Genomic DNA, 18,766 nt, shown 5'->3' on the forward strand with positions numbered 1-18,766 from the left:
GCATGACCGCACAATTGGCAGTTAAAGTAGCACAGTGCTGAATAGAAAAATAATGGTCAGGCAATGAAAGCTATAAAACCTTCTGGAGTTAAAGTGGTTAGGCAACAGAGGTGCCGTGTTTCTTTAACCGCCTCCTGCCCTCCATATAAGGGAATGACGGGTGGGCGGCGGCTCTCTCCTCTTGGGAGGATGTCATATGATGTCCTCCCACTCTAACTGCGTATGCGCACCCCCTGGGACACAGCAGATCACCAATCACTGTAAAGAGCCGATGACATCGGCTCTGTCATCTGATCAGCTGTGTCCAATCACAGTGATCGCATGTAAAAAGGAATGCCAGTTATCGGCAGTCCTCTCCTCACGCTGACAGCGTGTGAGGAGAGGAGAGCCGGTAAGCGGCATTCCTCAGAGGGGACATCTACATTGATCATCAGGGCACTGATGATCAGTGTTGCCCCATCAGTGCCACCTGTGAGTGCCCATCAATGCCACCTGTCAGTGCCTATCAGTGCACATCAATGCAACATATCAGTGCATACCAGTACACATCAATGCCACATACCAGTGCCAATCAGAGCTGCCTTTCATTGCCCCCTATCAGTGCCGCCTATCAGTGCCACTTATTAGTGCCAATCAGTACCGCCTACCAGTGCCACCTATCAGTGCCTGTCAGTGCTGCCTAACAGTCCCAATCAGTGCTAACTATCGGTGCCAGTCAGTGCTGCCTATCAGTGCCATATATGAGTGCTGCCTTTCAGTGCCCATCAGTGATGTCTGTCAATGCCAACCAGTGATGTCTGTCAGTGCCCATCAGTGCCACCTACCAGTGCCTCCTCATCAGTGCTGCCTATCAGTGCCCATCAGTGCCCATCACTGCAGCCTCATTAGTGCACATCAGTGAAGGAGAAAAATTGCTTATTTACAAAATTTTATAACATAAACTAAGAAATAACTTTTGTTTCCAAAATTTTTAGTCTTTTTTAGTTTGTTTAGCAAAAAGAAAAAAAAACAGTGGTGAATAAATATCACCAAAAGAAAGCTCTATCTTTCTCAAAAATATGATACAAATTTTGTTTGGCCACAGTGATGCATGACCGCGCAATTGTCATTCAACGTGCGACTGCGCTGAAAGCTGAAAATTGGCCTGGGCAGGAAGGGGGTAAAAGTGCCCGGTAGGCAAGTGGTTAAAGGAAGTGTAACATATTAAGAGGGTTTTTGTTCAAGAAAGAATGAAGAGTGCTCTTTATTGAGTTCTCACAAATCCTTTTTTGTCTGTGACTCTAGAAGGATTCAGAATTACAAAGAGCTCAGACGTGTGTTGTGCAAGAGCACATGGTTCTGTTGTACAAAATGCATCTCTGCTTCTTGTGGTTCAAAATAAATCTTCACTAAGTAACAGAGGAAGGTATGCAGTGTTCCTTTAAAGAAAGTGTAAAAAAAGTGCCTGTTGAGCAGTGTGCAGGCTGGAGTGGGATTATATTTTTTAAAATATGGAGAATAAAAATGTATTTCTTTCTCCGATGTTTGGGGGTGCATGCAAAAAGAAAGAACTGTATTTTTTCTTAGACCATTCACCACCAAAAGCAACTTTACTGTAGTTGTTACTTGTATATTTTCGAAAAACTCTTTAACATTCAGACACTTAAAGCACATTTGATTGATGGATGGATTGATTGCTGACAGTAAATTCTTGAACTTTGGTATGTGGTACTTGTATGTGGAGGAGCTATTTTCGGGGAGGGATTCCAGTCACACCTGATCTAACACAGAAGCGGCATCATCACCTTGTGGATGGCTCCTGAAGATGAGCAAGCAGCCCTCCCACAAGTGTTGAGTTTGGAACTCTAAGAACACTCCTATCCAGTGGCGGACTGACAGCTCATGGGGCCCCCGGGCAATAGGGGATCATGGGGCCCCTGTGTCCTTGCACAAACTCAAAAAAGCCTATGAAAAAGGTACCAGGGGCATCTCCTGGGGCCCCCTAATGACCTCGGGCCCTCGGGCAGCGCCCGAGTTTCCAAATGGTCAGTCTGCCCCTGCTCCTATCATGTTGGATTACAAGCAGATTGGACCAAAACCTAAATGCATTTTTGAGCTGTAAAACTGATATGATCAATAATCTGAACTTCATAGCGAGGTACATTGCAGTTAAGTAACTTACAGGTCCTTGGTGATCATATAGAATATTCAAAAATAAATGAAGAGTGAGCAACATTTTTTTTGTATTGTAATATCATTTTAAATGGAGTTTTTCCCCTTAGGTTAGTGAATTTGAATGTGAAAATATCAGTTTTTGAGCACCCAAGCTATCACTGTCACAGGGGTTATAGTATCTGTATTTATCTTTTTGGTATGTCCCCATATTTTCTGATTTGGAGAAGGATTTTGTACATTTTGGTTAAATCTTCCTTACACAACAGAACTTTGAACAGACCATTTTACCTGAATCTCCTGCTTCTGTTCCTATATTTAGTTTTTGCTCAAAAATACTCTACCTAGAATACCATAAGATTGACCACTGATATGAGATGACAGACATTTTTTGCTGGATCAGATTACCATCTCATGTTTATGATAGTGGCAGACATCCCTTTGTTGACTGTTCTGAAGGAAAAAAAGATTGATTATATAGGTTTAAAAACTTTGTTTGATCTCTATACCTTTCATCAGTATACATGGTGGTGGCAGATGTCTCTCCATCTCTTTACCTCCTCACTTCTCTCCTTTCCATTCAGTAAAAATGTACCTTCTTTGATAAAATAAGGAAGGTGTATAGCCTTTGACAGTTGTTTTATTGTTATGCATGTGTCTGATGGGGATTTTCACCCTTTATCCATTTGCATTTAATACCACCTGGGCATAAAATGATGGGAAATCCAGTAATCATTAATAGAACATGTGGTGAGAAAAAAAACTTTCAACGAGGACACCTGTTCCCATGACAGCTGTCTCAGTTCTGGGAGATTTCCACTCAGGTTATGCCCGCACATAATGTGTATCCTGTATCCTGTATCTGCCATAATAAGTGGCAAGGAGATATCTTTGCATCTTCCCATAGTTTGACTGTGACCTGGGATGAATTGTTATACTTCCCCCTTGTACAGTAAGTGCAGTTCTTTAATCCCCTGCACTGCTCTGTGCTTTTCATTACCACCTAGGTGGTCAGAAATGGCTTGGTAATTGACAGTGATGCTCAAAATAGGGAGTATTGCTTGCAATTACTGGTCCATTCTTCATCAGCCTTAAATGCTCTCTGCCTGATGGGCTTTGTGCATTTGCATCAAACCAATAATAATAGAAATGTAAGAGTTACCCCTTTCACTGTGGTGATAGGCAGCTTTGAGAGAAGACCTCTTCTAACACAGAACAAGCCCTGCCTTCTAGCTGGATAAAGCCATTTGGTGTGTATAGCAGTAAAGTTGTTTGGCTTTGTACCCTGGGGTGGTCAGTAGAAGAGAATAACAAAATTACATTACTGATGATCAGGCAGTGGTGCATGTGCTCTGTCCCATAGGATCTGATTGTGGGCTGCAAGGTGAGCTGAATATAAAAGTGTCAATGGGCCTTCAAACTGATTGAATGATTTGTTCCTCCACCTTTGCAAACTGGTATTGACTAGTATCCTAGCATTTATCTTCTCCTTCAGTTTCTCTCCCTCTCTCTGCTAACATTACCCCAGTGCTGACAAAGAGGGGCAGGGGAGAGGAAAACAAGGATGCTGCGGGGGGGGGGGGGCCTTTAATGTCCTCCTTATCAACTGATGTAATTGGCTGTTAGGATGTCACTAGCTTTGTGTAACGAAAAGGCAGGCTTGATACACTCTCTGGTTAGTTGTCAATTTTTTGGGCAATTTGTGTCAATTTTTGGAAATTTTGCCAAGACACTCCTGAATAACCTAGAAGGTTTTCCCATTATTCCATAATAAATCCATTAGATGTGTTGCAATGCAAACAGCATTGCAATACATCTTTCCCTGGCTATTCTAGCTGGGAAAGTGACAGCCGTGACCCGGAAGTGACGTCATGGACGTCGCCTTTCAGGTCACACAAAGAAGGGGAGGGGAGCAGAAGTTCATCTGCTCTCCTGTCTTCCATCCACCCACCAGCACCCACCATGGCTGTCCCTGGGCCCTTGCAAATGGGCAAGCTGTGCCCATGGGGGTACATGGAAGCAGCGAAGCCACCTGACTGCTTCCACCTAACAGGCAGGAGTCTGTCTGTTAGTTTTATACACAATCCTGGTGCCTGTAGCCACTGGATTGTGTACAAAACCCGCTGCTGTCAGGTCCGTATGGTGTACGGACATGGCATTGGAAGGGTTAAAATCGTCACTAGAGTAGTGTCATCTGTCACTTATACTTGCATGCCAGCAAACTATGGGGTTGATTTACTAAAACTGGAGAGTGCAAAATTTGGTGCAGTTCTGCATAGAAACCAATCAGCTTCCAGGTTTTATTGTCAAAGCTTAATTGAACAAGCTGATGTTAGAAGCTGATTGGCTACCACGCACAGCTGTACCAAATTTTTTACTCTCCACTTTTTGTAAATCACTGTATTTGTGTTGAAGCTGCTTGTGAATTAAACAGTATTTGTGGTCTCTGCTGTTAAAAAGTATCCAGCATTCAGATTTTTCTAGTCTGCAGAGAATCATACAATTTATGTTTTCCCTGGATTCTCTAATTACATAGGTCTAGGCAGATTAACCAGATCTGCTGCTGATACTTAGGAGAATAAAAACGTGATGAATCACAGATTTTCTTGATTCTATCATCTTTAATTGCTAAGCTTTTAAATATGATTTTCATTTTTATTTTCAACTTTATATGGATTGCTTCAAACAGATATAGCTCAGAGCCAGATGGAGGCAGAGGCAGAAGAAGTACTTGCCTTGGGCACCATGCTGCAGGGTGCAGCTGGGAAGGGACCCTCTCCTGCCTTTGCTATACCTGGCTTTGCTATTGAAGATTACACAGGGAAATCAGCAGCACTTTGCTCCACTCTCAGCTTTGTGTGCTCCTGGTAAACAGAGGACAGTACCCAGCTTTTACAAAGCTCTGATGATTATATAGGAAGAGTTGTATTCTCCCTGTGTAAATTGCAGGACTTTGCAGTCACTTTCTATTTATCCCTTAGCAATTTTATGCCACTTTTATATTAGTTATTTGTATATAGACTTCTTATGTTTACACGCATTCTTGTTTGTAGCACCAACTAAAAAATGTTTTGTACCAGATACGTGATTCTAATGTCATTATAAAATGGACAAATCACAGGAAGCCCAGCTCAGTTTAGAGAGGCCTGACCAATCCTGTACACTGCGATGGTTCACTCCTTTTTGCATACACAGGAATCCCGCACCGATCAATGAAGATGGGCAAAACCTGGCACACAGGAGAGGATGTCATAGTTACATAGTCAGTCTGGCTGAAAAAAGACAAAAGTCCATCCAGTTCAACCATTACAAAAAAAAAAAAGTTATAATCCTATACCGACAGTTGATCCAGAGGAATGCAAAAAAACCCAGCAAAGCATGATCCAATTTCCTCCTGCTGGGAAAAAATTCCTTCCTGATCCCCTGAGAGGCAATCGGATATTCCCTGGATCAACTTTACCTATAAGCCTGGGTTCAAATATGTGCGGTGCAGTATATCGCATGTGATTTGAACAGGAACCGCATTCCTGTGCAAATCACATGCAATTTTGTATGGCTCTAATCGCACTGCACCACACCAAAAAGGAGCAGGACCCTTTTTCGGGTCTGCACTTTAATCGGATTGCATGGGTATTCACACCTATGTGATCCGATTCTGCACATCACGCCGCGTTTTGCGGACCACTTTTGGGGTGTTGTTAATTAACATACACACCCGTAGTGGTTCCCATGAACAGGGTGCAATTGTGATGCGGTGCGGAATTCGCACAGAAAACGCTGCGAATTTCGCACTGCATCAGTGCGAACCAGGGCTGAATGTTAGTAACCAATTATATTCTGTGTATTCAAGAAAGAATCCAGGCCTTTTTTTAAGCAATCCACTGAGCTTGCCAGAACCAACTCTTGAGGGAGTCTATTCCAGTGCCAGGAAGGTGAGTATCCTCCCTTTATTTCCACTTTAACATTTTAGTTAAAGGTAAATAAACCACAGACAGACTTGAAATATATTGCAGTGTACCGGCTTTAGATGTGGTGACTGGACTAGTTTGCTTTTTTTTTTTCAAGCTAATAATATTTGTACCGAATGCAGAAGAAACATGTTGATCTTGCCGAATGTAGTGTCTTTGTTCCTTATTGTAAGATGCACCAAAGAATATATTCGTTTCCTAGCTAATTTTTGTAAACTAGCATCCACCCTGCTCCCCTGGCCTTATGTAATTCAAATGAAGAGATATGGAAATGAACAGTATGTAGTTCAAATCTGGAGAGCAGTCTAGACTGACAACCTTGGCTCCCACCATAGATACAGTGAAGGAGTGACATAGCCAACCAGGAATAGGAAATGTATTATTTGCAAGATTAAGGGGTGAAAATAAAGCAAAAGAAGCTTGGAAAAAGAAAACAAATGCAACCATCTCACCAAGCACTAGTAAGCTCCAATATATTACATTTCAGTATTGGATTTTGATACAATTTTGCCAAATTGTTTTAATTAACTCCTTAATTTCCTTCTCATAACCTTTTTTCTTTTACTGTTTTTATAGAAACATTTTCATTTTATCATTCCAAATAAAGAGCTTGGATTGAAGGGGGCACTTTGGCATCCACACCTTGGGTACCAGAGGACCTTGTCCTGGCAAGGATACCATTAAGGTAAACAAACCTTTTAACCAATTAAGTATTCATACTATGCCCTACAGTCCTTCCCCACCAGGTAAACACCTGTGATTGTAAATTTTGGAATCCACTGTCAATTTGACAGTTAGCCCTGCTTCACACTGAATACGACTTTGAAATCATGTAACTTCACATGAATGCACAGATGTCAATGCAAGTTGCACCAGAAATCAGCAAAAGTGGTGCAGGAACTACTTTTCAAATCGGTTTGACTCCAATGAAGTAAGAGTCACACCGATTAGAATGGATTTATTGCTGATCTTAGGGAGCAATGTTTCATGTGATTTCAACCAGAGGCGGCCTGACCATTTGGAAACTCGGGCACTGCCCGAGGGCCCAGGGTCAGTAGGGGGCCCCATGAGATGCCCAAGGTACCTTTTTCATAGGCTTTTTTGAGTTTGGGCAAGGATACAGGGGCCCCATGATCCCCTATTGCCCGGGGGCCCCATGCGTTGTCAGTCCACCCCTGATTTGAACTGTCAAATTACATGACAAGTCGCATCAATGTGAATGGTGTAAAGGACACCTGGTCTCAGCAGCTCTTGCTATTGATTGCTGTAACAAAATGATACACCATTGCTTGTTAAAATGTAAAATAAAAAAGTTACATTGTAGTTAGTTGCTGTTAGTGCTGTTAGTTATTGTGCAACCATTGTTCAACAGGAATCACTGCAGCAAAGCAAGAAATATATATTTTTTAAACTATAAAGTCATTTTGATGTTACTTATTGTTAGGCCCTAGTGATCTCTAACTAGCTGAAAATGACTCCTGCCTCTCTTGTTCTAATTTTAACATTATTTAAAGCATTTTTATATCATTTGTATGATTTTTTTTTTACGTTTTCAACAATTCTTTAGTGTTAGTGTTTCAAACTCACAAAAGATTTAAAATTCCTGCATTCAATTTCAAAAAAGGTGCTATGCTTTGTTATAAAAACATAAGCTGATTTTTATAGTAGCACTAGTTATTTAAAATGATCACTTACCAAAATAGAACCCCCTCATATTTTTCTATTACTTCTTTTTGCCTTTAAATGATAAAGAATAATTCTTAATAGAAATTACTACCAAAAGAAAGATTTTTTATCTACAAAAATGGAGATGTGAAAATGGCTCTGGATCATATTTGGTTAAAAAAAATCATCCAGTTTAAGTATATTAGAAGACAGCATTGCATCCTTTTTAGAAGATGAGAGATGTACATTGATCGCTGTCATTAAAAGACAGGAACAGGGTGTCAGGAAGATAATATATCCTGTCTCAAAGTGAGCAGAGATTGCTTTCTTCCAACTAACAGTTACTGTTTTATTGTAAAGTATGGATTAACTTCTGAGTTCACACAGCTTAACACAGGATCCAGATGGCTTCCTACAATGTTGTAATCTGATTTAATATCTCAATCATGGGGGAAACAAACATCTAAATACTAGCATTTACCATTAGTTTTAAAACGCAATGTCATTTAAAGGTATACTATATTGCCACAAGTATTGGGACACCCCTCCAAATCATTGGATTCAGGTGTTCCAATCACCTCCATGGCCACAGGTGTATACAATCAAGCATCTAGGCATTCAGGCTGCTTCTACAAATGTTTGTTAAAGAATGAGTCGCTCTCAGGAGCTCAGTGAATTCAAGTGTGGTACCATGAAGTCCTTCCGTGAAATTGTCTTGCTACTAAATATTCCTCGGTCAACTGTTTTTTTATTATAACAAAGTGGAAGCAACTTGGAACAACAAATGACAGAGCAGGGTAAGCACATGCTGAAACAGACAGTGTGCAGAAGTCATCAACTGTCTGCAGAGTCAATAGCTAAAGACCTCCAAACTTTGTGTGGCCTTCAGATTAGTACAACAACAGTGTGTAGAGCTTCTTGAAATAGGTTTCCATGGCCAAGCAGCTGAATCCATGCTTTAAATCACCAAGTGCAATGCAAAGTGTCGGATGCAGCGGTGTAAAGCACGCCACCACTGGACTCTAGAGCAGTGAAGACATGCTCTGGAGTGACAAATCGCACTTCTCTGTCTGGCAATCTGATGGACATGTCTGGGTTTGATGGTTGCCAGGAGGACAGTACTTGCTTGACTGCATTGTGCCAAGTGTACAGTTTGGTGGAGGGGGATTTTGGTGGGAGGTTGTTTTTCAGGGGTTGGGTTTGACCCCTTAGTTCCAGTGAAGGGAACTCTTAAGGCATCAGCATACCAAGACATTTTGGACAATTTCATGCTTCCAATTTTGTGGGAACAGTTTGGTGATGGCCCCTTCCTGTTCCAACATGACTACGCACCAGTGCACAAAGCAAGGTCCATAAAGACATGGATGAGCGAGTTTGGGGTGGAGGAACTTGGCCTGCACAGAGTCCTGACCTCAACCCGATAGAACACCTTTGGGATAAATTAAAGTGGGCACTGTGAGCCAGGCCTTCTCATCTGACATCAGAGCCTGACCTCTCAAATGCGCTTCTGGAAGAATGGTCAACCATTCCCATAGACACACTCCTAAACCTTGTGGACAGCCTTCCCAGAAGAGTTGAAGCTGTTATAGCTGCAAAGGGTGGGTCAATCAATATTGAGCCCTACAGACTAAGACTGGGATGCCAATACATTTCATGTGCGTGTAAAGGCAGGCGTCCCAATACCTTTGGCCATATAGTGTATCTTTACATTCAATAAGATGTTGACTTCACATTTAATTTTATATTATTTCCTCTTTAATGCAGCATGGATACACATACACACTTAATATTGCTCAGCTTATGCAGGGCTAAAATGCAATAGGTTCAGTTAACAAAGCTATCAAGCCTGGGTAAGGATCCCTATTTTATAAAACCAACAGACACTTTTTTCAGCTGAGTCCAGTTAAATCTGAAAATTGCAGGCACATAACTAAAATAAAGATACTTAGCTTTGTGCTAAAGCTTTGTTCTTTAAAGGTTAAGTTCACCTTTTACAAAAATACATGCACTTTTTTTGGAGGTAAAAAAATTTGCTTTTTTTTCTGGAGCCTGCAGAGCATTGCATCCATGATTAGTTGATCACAGGTGCAATGCCAGGCTCCAGCAGACATTCAGTATAGCTGTCTACCTATACCTTCTGTATAGACAGACAGTTAATGGAGAGCAGGAAGATAAAGGAGTGCACTTGCAATTCGCTGGGAACTACAAGACATCTGCCACCATGGCAGTTGGTAGTTATAGTTCGTTCATTCACAGAACTCTGTGAATGAATGATACGGCTGTGTGGGTTGACCCCCACATGTCCGACTCTTTTTAAATTGTAACAGCAGGTGCGAGGAGAAGATCCCCCAACTGCTGCCACAGCGGGGGATCAGAGCGGTGTGGTCAGGTGCTCTTTGGTAACATGTTGCATGTTACACCCTAAGTATGGGTGTAAATGAAGTGAACTTATTCTTAAAGTCCAATCTGTGGAGCCAGTGCTGCTTTAAGGGTTCCCAAAGGACAGAAGGGCCCAAGAGATGAATGGGGGGCACCTGAGGTATTTAGGTGCTCAGAAGAAAAAGGTATTTGGCATTCTCCTCCTCCATGTATAAATATTTTTATAGAAGTGCCTTATATTGATTTAAAAAATGGCTACTCGGAGGTTATTTCATAAGGTCTGCAGATACTAAAACAATAGAATAAATGGGTGTTGGCTGCAAAGTTCTATTGTGGCATTTTATGCTTGGTGTCTGGAGACAAGATGCTTGGTGCCCTCAAACAGTATATTAAATGTCTAATAAAAACAAAATATCTTAAGCCACACACTGAACCAACAATACAACATAACATTACATATAATTTGTAACCATAATATGATGCATATTGATAAACAGAGACTTCCCTATCTGATCATTTTGTTGAAGGTTGTGGGTCCACTGTGCTAATGTTTGTATTGTCAGTTTTTGATGGTGCATATTTAAATATAGGGTATCCTCTATTGTTTTACTTAGGTTGTAGTCCTCATTTACTCCCTCTGAAATTAGTGATCCGTTTCTTTTAATCAGCTTCATCCTCAGTTTGAGACAGGAAACATCTGGAAGCATCTAATACAGAGGTTTTACAATTTGATAGTGTGATCCTTTGGCTTTTTGCATTATGACCCAGTCTCCCTCCTATAAAGCAGTACAATTCAACTGAAATGAAAAACAGAGTGGGGAAAGGGTATGATTTGTGTATGCATTTTTTCTGGCTTCACTGGGGAGATTTTTCCATTATGGTTTATGGTTTACCAGAGCAAGAAATGAATAAACTGGGTTATTGGCACAGGAAGACTAGCACCTCACAAAGGGTATAATCTTTCTCCATTTTCCTTTAAATAGCTATCTTTTTGCAGTCTCTTTTGTCATTTGTACATCAAAAATGAGTAAGCATATTACAACCACAAGAATGGGATTTCTATTATAGTTATAATTAGAAAGTTACATAATGTATACAGGTTGTATGCATACATAAATCTTAGGAAACACAACAATGACTATAAACAGTACAAAAGCAGTAAAACAGTTTGCCCACATTTGGGAAACTACAAGCACTGTAACACCAATTGTGCACTTGAACATGATAAACTAGAGCATGCTAAAATACTCCTATCAACACTGTACACAAAATTGAGTGAAAACAGTACAAAAGAAAATTGTAAAACAAGAAAAAGCTCATACTTAGACCCCAGGAATACAGAAAAACTGAAACAACAGAATACAGAAAGACAAATACAATTTAAAAAATGTTTTTGGGGTCCTATCACCGAGGCTATGTGTTCTATTTTTTCTGCAATCTTGTGTGCAGTGTTTCTAGGAGTATTTAAAGTATAACTAAAGGCAAAACGCTTTTTTTTTGGGACCTAGTGGAGATGCAGGGCCCTTGAACCCCTCGTGTATTGTATTGTTTCTGTATTGTATCATGTACTGTCCCCCACTATAATGTACAGCGCTGAGAAAACTTATTGGCGCTATATAAATACTGTATAATAATAATGTATTAGAACAAGTGTCAGTTTTTTGTTGTCTGTGCCCCCATCAAGGAGATTCACTTTCTTTATTGTTTTGTTTACCATTATCCTTCAAAGTGACAGTAAAAGAAAATCCCAAATTTTGTCCCAGGGAAAGTAATTGAGGGGAAATCTTCCATTAGAAACACTAGTTCTGTGACCTGGAGGTCCCCAATGAATTCCCTAAATTTCTAGGGATGTCCTCTCACTTCCTGTTTTGGCTATGGGACAGGAAGTGAAGGGAAATCTCCACAGTGGGACATACATGGTGAAAAAAAATGACAGGGGTTTTAACCCTCTCTTACTCTATCCAAAATAAAATAAAAAAAGTTTTGCCTCTAGTTCTGCTAGGTAAATTATATTTAAGTGAGTGGATGGTGTCTGCATTGTGGTAAATGGAGGCAGGCTGTACTAACAAAATATTGATCATTTACATTATTTTTTAAAAATCAGATTTTATTTACCACTGCATTATTACAAATGTTATAACAGTGCAAACCATAAATGAATGGGAGGAAAGCACATAAAAAACAGCAACCACTGTCTTTTTTTAACCACTTGCCAACCACTCTATAACCAAATGATGGCTACAGTGCGGTTGTCCAGTCATATGATATGACACGGGCGTCATATGTCATCCTCCCAGAAGCTGCTCAGGTGATGAGGTAAAAGGCCAATCACAGCGGCCTTTTACCACATGATCAGCTGTGTCCAATGACACAGCAGATCACTGAGTAAATACAGTTGCCGGTTACCGGCTGCACTTTCCTTACGCTGTCACAGCATGAGGAAAGTACTGCCGATAACCAGCAACTGTCAGAGAGCAGATCGGCGCTGATCATCAGGGCACTGACTGATGATCAGTTACTTGATGATCAGTGCCCAGCAGTGCCACCAAGCAGTGCCACCCACCAGTGCCCAACAGTGCCCAGTAGTGCCTCCCACCAGTGCCCAGCAGTGCCACCCATCAGTGCCCAGTAGTGCAGCACAACAGTGCCCAACAGTGCCGCCAGTCAGTGCTGCCCATCAGTGCCACCTATCAGTACCCATCATTGCTGCATATCAGTGCAGCATCATCAGTGCCTCCTCATCAATGCGCACCAGTAGCACCTCATTAGTGCCACCTCATCAGTGCAGCCTATCAGTGCCCATCAGTGCCGCCTATTTGTGCCACCTCATCAGTACTCATCAGTTCTGTGTATCAGTGCAGCCTCATCAACGCAAATCAGTGAAGGAGAAAAATTACCTGCTTGCAAAATTTTATAATAGAAACAAAGAAAAACTTTTTTTTTTGCTCTTTTCTTGTTTATAGTGCAAAAAATAAAACACCCAGTGGCAATTAAATACCACCAAAAGAAAGCTCTATTTGTGTGAAAAAAATTATTCAAATTCCATATGGGTACAATGTTGCATGACCGCGCAATTGTCATTCAAAGTATAAGAGCGCTGAAAGCTGAAAATTGGCCTGGGCATGAAGGGGTAAAAGTGCCCGGTAGGCAAGTGGTTAAAGGTGGATCACGCACTGCTCAAAACAACTGCTCTAAAGACTGTAGTAGGCCAAACATTATAATATGATATACATTGTAGACACTCATACATAACAGAACAAAGTACCACAACTTTTAGGGAATAGAGAGCCAGGTATAATTTTGTGGTGCTAAATAATTTGTTTGGAATTTGTAAGTGATAACAAGAAAAGCAGAAAAATAGATCCCCCACAACCAGTAGCATTAGACCCCCCCCTATCAGCAAAAGATTCCACCAGCAACAATGGACCCCCAAAACAAAATACCACCCTAGCAACCATACATTCCAGCATCTACAACAGATCTCTCAGCAGCCAGCATCAATAGACAATAGACTCCTCCCTCAACAGTAGCACCATTCCAGGATCAATTGACCCCCACCAATAATAAGGCTTGGTTCACATATGTGCGGGTGGTGCTGCCGTGGATCCACATGAAAATCCGTGCAGCCGTACCACCTGCACATAAGAATGCGGACCTAATGGCACGCCGCCCGCACTAGAAAACGCAACCATACTGGGAACCGAGGTTCCAGTGCGGGCTGCGTTTTCAGAAGAAGTGCAGGGACTTCTTCCCTGAGTGTCACGGGGCACGGGAGTCCATTCAAATGAATGGGCTCTTGTGCCCACGCAAAATGCGTCCTGCACGGCCGCATATATGTGAATCAGGGTTTAATCCCCACCAGCAACAATAGACCACCACACAAAAATAGATCCATTCAGTGACAATAGATCCCCCAGCAGCCAGCAAAAACAGATCCTCCAGCACCCCTTGCCTTTACAAACTTTCAGTGCTGGAGGTGCCGAAACTGCGTTCCCCTGCATCCCCACTGAAAAAAAGCCCTGGGTGTACAATAAGTGTGTTCCTGTTCTCCAGAATGGAAGTGTAGAATTTTACTCTACTCAGTTTGGTTCTTTCAACATGTTCCTTGGTAGTGAGCAGGACTGAAAGTTATATGCTTATATCCTAAACTTAAGTAAACCTTTTCAATTCTGTTCAGGAAAATGAAGGTTCATTGTCAGATGTAAACGTCTTATGTTTAATGCCTTAGAATATTGACTTGCAGCACCTCAATGAAAGTGGACTGGAACAGTGATCCTGTAGACAAAGTGAGCATTTAAACACTATTTCCTCAGTTTGAGCATTCATTTATTCATGGCAAACAGATACAGTAAATCTCAGGCTCTGCTTCTAATTAGCTGTGTGATCATTGAGTTCTTTCAATTATATGTATTTCTCCCAAATAATTAAATGTGCCTGATTCTCAAATGCTTCATCAATATTATCCTTGGCTTGGCAGTCTGCTTAGAGTGTAAACAATGTGGATCTTGTTGCCAGGCTTGCAACTCACACCAATGTCATACTTCCGTAGCAGGGGTGGACTGACAACTCATGGGGCCCCCAGGTAATAGGGGATCATGGGGCCCCTGTGTCCTTGCCTAAACTCAAAAAATCCTAGTCCGCCCCTGTTCCATAGTCTTAGCTCCATTCTTGGTAACCTAGTTCAGGCAGTTGCAAAACTTCTTAATGTTTACTTCCACTGTCTACTAATTGGATCCCATAGTTACATGTTGCCCATTTATGGACTGATGAAAATGTTTTTACATCACCTTTTTATTTGGGTTTGGAGCCAATTCACACCTAGGTGTACGTTTATCAAGCAGTGGTAAATGACCGCTGCTATGTTCTCTGGCATTCTCAGAGGAGACAGTTCTCCTCTGAGTGCCTGTTTATGAAGCGGTGTAGATCACTTCTCCTGATGAGGAAAGAAGCGATCTACAAATGCTTTGAACTCTGGAAAACGGATGTTGTTGCCGTAATCTCGCAAAATCTAGCAAGATTACAGTAACAAGAGATCAGTAAAACACACAGCTGTCAGTTTATTAAGCAGTGGCAAATTACCTCTGCTGAGGTGGCAGCTCTCCTCAGTACACATGTACACAATAATAAAAAAAAGTTTATAAATATATATATACATACACACACAAATATATTTATAAACTGCTCTAATGTTTTGGGGGTGTTGTGAAAGACAAGGAGACTTTTCCACTGTCTTGGAGGCTCTGAAGGAAGAAGAAAGTCCAAAAACTCCCTCCTTCCTCCTCAGAACAATTCACCTTTTTCTTATTGATTCTCCACCTCTGGGCTGGAGACCTCTGGGCTGGAATGGGAGGGAGAATTTTCACACAGATCGCCAGTGAAGGGCTGACATCGCTCCTTCATAAACTAGCCATTTCTGTGTCTGTTGATTGCAGATTCTCTGTGTGCAGAGCAGATTAGCAGAGAACATGCTCTTTGCTGATCTCTGTTTCATAAACCACTAATGTACCGAAATCAGCAGCAATCCCCAGGATCGCTGCTAATCTCGGTTTCATAAACGGACACTCTATTGTGCTGACTGGCAGTTTTTCACACTGGAAAATGCAGGTCACCGCTAGGACACACAAAAAGTAACTATTTCTATGTGTTCTATTCACTGTACTGCAGTGATCACAGAACAAATGCATTTTATTGCAAAGCACTGGACAGGATCACATGTCACTGTACAGCAGCACAACAAACCACTATATAGTGACATTTTTGTGCACTTCAAATAAAGTCTGTTTGGGAAAAAAACTGCAGACTGTTGGCGACTTATGCGCACTGTGCGCTTCAGCATGCGCTGACCCTACTCTGTCATTTTATGTGGCCTACCACTTTTTGACTGAGTTGCTGTTGTTCCCAGTTGCTTCCACTGTGATAATACAACTAACAGTTGACCGTGAAATATTTAGTAGCAAGGAAATTTCACAGATGGACTTATTGCACAGCTGGCAACCTATCATGGTACAATGCTTGAATTCACTGAGTTCCTAAGAGCGATCCATTCTTTCACAAATATTTGTAGAAGCAGTCTGCATGGCTAGGTGCTTGAGTTTTACACCTGTGGCCATGGGGTTTATTGGAACACCCGAATCCAATGATTTGGAGGGGTGTTCCAATTCTTTTGGAAATATGGTGTGTGTGTGTGTATATATACAGTTGTGTTAAAAATAATAGCAGTGTGTTGAAAAAAGTGAATAAAGCTCAAAATCCTTCTAATAGCTTTTATTTCCATACACACAAATGCATTGGGAACACTACACATTCTATTCCAAATCAAAACATGAAGAAAAATATATAAAATTTGTGTTGTTCCTCTAAAAAATGTGATGCACTGAATGGTGCACCACACCACCACCTACCTCCAGCTCTCTACCTTACCACCAGCTCGCCAGTAAAATGCTGCTTTTTACTGTGTGGCAGCTGTTTGTTTATGTGTGGATGGACCCTTAGTTGATCGACACTTCTGTCAGTGACTTAGAGGCATAAAATATAAAACTTAGTCCTTCTTTGGAAGCATCAACCTGAATTGTCATTTGTTTTCAAATGTCATACTTTGCTACCCCTTCTTCTGTATTTGCTTCATTCACTGTCCTTTGAAATGCTTTCTGCGTGTATTATGGTGTCCTTTTATGAAACTGAGATCAGCAGCAATCCTAAGGATCATTGCTGATCTCCGATCATTAATGGTTTAGGAAACAGAGATGATCAGTGGAGAACATGTTCTTCACTGGTCATCTCAGAACACAGAGAATCTATCAGAAATACCCAGTGTATGAAGGAGCAATGTCAGCCCTTCACATCTGTGTGAAAATTCTCCCTCCAGATTCTCCAGCTCAGAGGTGGAGAATCGGGAAGAGAAGAGTGAATCCTGGGAGAATTGAGGAGGAAGGAGGAAGATTATTGACTTCCTTCTTCTTCAATCAGAGCCCCCAAGACAGTGAAAAAAGCCCCCCTGCCTTTCACAACCTTGATGGGGTAGAGTAAGTTAGAAGAACGATGTGTGTGTGTGCAGTATAGTGAGGTACTAAGCGGTCTCCTCTGAGACAGCCACAACCGAAGCAGCGGTAATTTACTGATGCTGAGTAAACTGTGTGTTTGATTGATCTCTTACTGTAATCTTGCAAGATTACAATAACAGCGGACGTTTTCTAGCATTCAAAGCATTTGTAGATCCGCGTCTCTCTTCATTAGGAGAAGCGATCTACACCACTTCATAAACAGGCATTCGGAGGAGAACTGTCTCCTCTGAGAATGCCAGAGAACTGAGCAGCGGTCATTTACTGCTGCATGATATATGGACACCTGAATGCCAAATGCTAGCCTGGAAATGTTGTACGCATTAATTGAACTCTCCTTGTCTAGCTTCTTCTGCCAATATCTAGCATCCATAACAGTAAAGTATTTTGCATCATAAAACATCTAAAGAAAAAAATGGCTTTAAACATATTTAAATCCCCCCCAAAAAAATGTTATATGTTGTAACTTGTAATAATGATAGTATATCATTAATACATTAATAATAAATAACTTAGGGCTCATGAATATGGGTATCTGTTTACTTCTGAACTGCTGCTGTTCCCCATATAAAGCTGGCCATAGATGATTAGATTTGTTTTTGGGTTTTTTCCCTCATCCACAGGCTGAACAAAAAAAGCAAACAGATTCCTGTATCCACACAAACAAGGTGGATGGAGGAATCCCCCCAGCCTGGACATTTAGCACTGTCAGAATGGAGTATCATCACAGCGGGATTTAGCACTGTCAGAATACACTGATCAGTGGCTGTAGCCTTTTGATCAACAAATGTGTTCCGACTTGCTCATTTGAGAGAAGTTGATCTAGCAATTGACTTTTGTCAAACAAAAATGACCACTAACTGATTGAAATTTGCTTGGTTCCTGATGAAACGGTCGAATTTTGATCTATCTAGAGCACGGGTGTCAAACTGGCGGCCCTCCAGCTGTTGCCAAACTACAAGTCCCATGAGGCATTGCAAGATTGACAGTTCAAATCACATCTCCCAAAGACAGAGGCATGATGGGACTTGTAGTTTTACAATAGCTGGAGGGCTGCCAGTTTGATACCCCTTATCTAGAGACACCTTAAAGCGGAACAAACCTATATTTGAGCACCACAAACCAAAAATGTGATTTCATTCATTTTTATTATTCAAAGCAAACTCAAATATCTATCCATCTATCTCCATGTTTTATTTGTGTTGAGCAATCACTACTTTCTGGCATTTGTCTGCCCTTAGCTCAGGCATACAAGCAGAAGGGTGTATTTAAACCTTTTCTCCCCTCCAGATGAAAATAAATGCCCATGAAGACTCTAGGATATATGACATCATTTTTGCTTAGGCCAAACACTGGTAAGTAACCGAAGAAACATGAAAAAAAGGTTATAACAAGTAAATATAACAGAGCTTCCGATTTACTAGTGCTAACAGCATAGTGGATAAAAATAGTTAATGTTGATAGTTTAGAGAGTTTAGTTCTACTTTAACCAGCTGCAGACTCTGGGTATGTTAGACATGGCACAAAAATGTCATCATTGTGCAC

General features: G+C 41.2%; 1 long non-coding RNA gene across 1 annotated transcript in view; it reads left to right on the forward strand.

Annotated features, from left to right (window-relative positions):
• The window catches only part of LOC149458431 (uncharacterized), a 95,789-nt gene that overhangs the window by 57,154 nt on the left and 19,869 nt on the right, over positions 1 to 18,766 (forward strand). The window contains exon 2 of the long non-coding RNA XR_016313432.1: positions 6,696 to 6,804. This is a non-coding gene — a long non-coding RNA (uncharacterized LOC149458431). The remainder of the gene's footprint in view (positions 1 to 6,695; positions 6,805 to 18,766) is intronic.

Source organism: Staurois parvus, unplaced genomic scaffold (assembly GCF_062004578.1).
Source record: "Staurois parvus isolate SC_StPar_1 unplaced genomic scaffold, SC_StPar_1.0 ptg000287l, whole genome shotgun sequence".
NCBI classification, from domain to species: Eukaryota; Metazoa; Chordata; class Amphibia; order Anura; family Ranidae; genus Staurois; species Staurois parvus.